Source organism: Sabethes cyaneus, chromosome 3 (assembly GCF_943734655.1).
Source record: "Sabethes cyaneus chromosome 3, idSabCyanKW18_F2, whole genome shotgun sequence".
Classification (NCBI taxonomy): Eukaryota; Metazoa; Arthropoda; class Insecta; order Diptera; family Culicidae; genus Sabethes; species Sabethes cyaneus.
Genome location: NC_071355.1, coordinates 125,662,578 through 125,665,642, shown reverse-complemented (window position 1 = coordinate 125,665,642; position 3,065 = coordinate 125,662,578).

The window sequence follows — 3,065 nt, the reverse complement described above, 5'->3', positions numbered from 1 at the left end:
TACTTTACTCGTTCCTTGTATTACGTGTGTGTTATTTCCTGTATGATATAAGTGACCGTAATAAGAATATTATAGGATTATTAGGAATCTAATGCACATTTTTCATTCTCATTGTCATAGAAGGAAATAAAACAAACAAATGCTCGTTTTGTATTGTTTTATGGTAAGTGTCAGCATAATTCTAACATTCTAATGCTTAAAGCATTACCTTAACATACCATAGAAAACTTCCCTAATAACATACTCATTATAAGACAGTACACCTGATTATTATATAACTAATGTGAGTCATTAATAAATTGATATAAATAAAAGTATCGTAAGCGTGCTACTTGGGTAAGTTGATTAAGTATCATGTATCTCTAGGCATTATTCAGTTTGTCAACATTGTCGATGATTCACAAACTCTGTTTCGGGAAAATCGCCAAGAGAATACTATTTGCAAACATTTGGTGTTCTTTTCCAGACCAGATGAGCCATTTTACCGTATATTCGACATAAGCTGAGATATCGCAAAAAGAAATATGATTTTACCAACTGCGACATCTAACGGGACAGTTCCGAATTTAACCGATCATTTTCAAATTCGTCTTGTCTTCACACATAACTTTGTCAAAAACCGCAACCTTCTATCGTATCATGGTCATGAGATATCATCATAAGATTATAATTTGACCACGTGCGCCACCTAGTGAGACGGTTTCAAACTTTGTTATGCCTTACCAAATGTGTCTTGTTCGAACAAACAACTTTGTAGAACACAGCAACATTCTATCTCGTCACGACTCTGCGATATTCCAAAAAAAATCAAAATACTCGTTATTAGCGCCACCTCTCGCGTCAGTTCGTATCGAATTTTGTTGTCCGCAGTCAGACTCGTCCAGATAAACAACTTTGCGAAAAACCGCAACTTTCTATCTCTTCTCAGTCCCGAGATATTAGAGATTCTAGTATCGAGATTCTAGAATCATTTATTTTGGTTGCCATTTGCGCCATCAAGCGAATCAGTACTCAAACTTTATTGTTCGTTTCCAGATGCGTCTTAAATAGATAAACAACTTTGTCGAAAACCGCAACCTTCTATCTCATGCCAGTTCTGAGATATAGGCAGTATTATTCGCCGTGTACTCAGTACACGACGCGACCGCTTACGAAACTTTTTTTAACGCGACCGCCCTAGGGTTAACGGCATCGATTCACTGTCTTTTGCCCCGAGAAGGTTTTACTAGTTAATTTCACAGCTTACCGCTTGTTACATAGCAGAAAATATGGCACATACGCTAAAATTTCTGTTTTATATGTATAAGAGTCCTTATCCTCCTACCACAGAGGTAAGGGGTCTCAAACCATCGTAAAATAAATTCATGCCTCCATAAACCCCCTCATGCCAAACTTGGATCCATTTGCTTGATTAGTTCTCGAGTTATGAGGAAATTTGTATTTCATTTGTATGGGATCCCCCCTTCTTAAAGAAGGCAAAGATCCCAATTTACCATAGAAAAAAATCTTACTTCCAAAAACCCGCACATGTCAAATTTGGTTCCTTTTGATTGATTACTTCTCGAGTTAGGAGGAAATTTGTGTATTATTTGAATGGGAGTCCCCCTCCTAAAGAGAGAGGGGGTCTTAATTCACCATAGAAAAAATTCTTGCCTTCTGAAACCTCCACATGCCAAATTTGGTTCCATTCGCTTGATTAGTTCTCGATTTATAAAGATATTTGTATTTCATTTGTATGGAAGCCCACCCTTTTATAAGGGGAAGGGGTCTCAGTACACCATGCGGCAATTTTGCTTATTAACACCACCAGAGAGGTTGAAATTGGCCTCGCTATGCACGTTGAGTTAACACAATGGAACGACTTTTTCTGATGTAGAGTGTCATTATTTCAGCGCGTTCTTTTGGTGTGAAGCGATACATGGCGAAAATTGTACTGAAATGGCGTTTCCAAAACATATCTAATGAAAGAAATCGGTTGGTAAATGTGAAAGTTATACAGCGTTTACATACCGACATAAAAGCCCAAGTAACCAAAAGCATTAATCTAAAACCGTATATTGGAATTCCGCATCCCAAGTGCCAAACTTTTGTATATTAGCAATCTTAATGCTTATAAAACGTGAATTAACATTGTTGATGCATAGAAGCATTAACGTAAATCAGCATTAAAGAAAGCAATATATACGCATATAACGTAACAATATAATGCATTTAGTCAATTGCATTAAAACGAGCCGTAAGTGTTAATAAACGGGTTGTACTTGACTCCTTATTTTGCTATTCTACAGCCACTATTCGTGCCCTCTTCCACCTAACGAATGCCGTCTTTTTCTACCCTATTGGTAATGCAGGAGAAGTAGCTTTGATATGAAAGGGAATATCACCAAGATTTAAATAGGACAAATTTCAACTCACTCAATCACGTACGCTATGGTTTAGATAGCAAAGCTGCAAGGAAACGAATGAGGTTGCATGACTAACTCCCGGTTCGAGCCCTGTCTAGGTGGTAACATTATTCAGCATTTCAAAAAATGGTTCTGTTTATCCTGCTCCCCTTGAGATGCAGCAAAAAAAAATCACTTGCTTATTTTGGTTTTTTAAATCCCGACCGAATCTATTTTTATTTTCCATAACAAGCAAACGATATGCCGTCGATACTTTTTCGATACGTCGATAATGTAGACAAAATGACATTTCGACTGATAATGTTTATTGGATGCTTGTGGCGTAGCATTTTAATAACCCGCTATTTCGCCTTTTTAGTATTACATGAGTTCTACAGAATAAAGAAAAATATGCTTTTAATCATAGTTCTGTATGCTTATACAATGTTGTCCAAGGACTAGTGTTTAGTGCTAACTGTTTACTTGGGAGGTGGAGCACCCTTAGTCAAAATTACCGAACAGATTCAAGGTCAAATTATCCCATACATTTTCTTTGCGATCGCCTTGCTCCACAGGCAAGGACGACAATTAAATACACCATCTGTTTACTGTGATTTCGATTACTTTATGTTTAGAAAAAAAAGCAACAAAACCCCCTCGTCCCAATAGGTCGAAGATTCT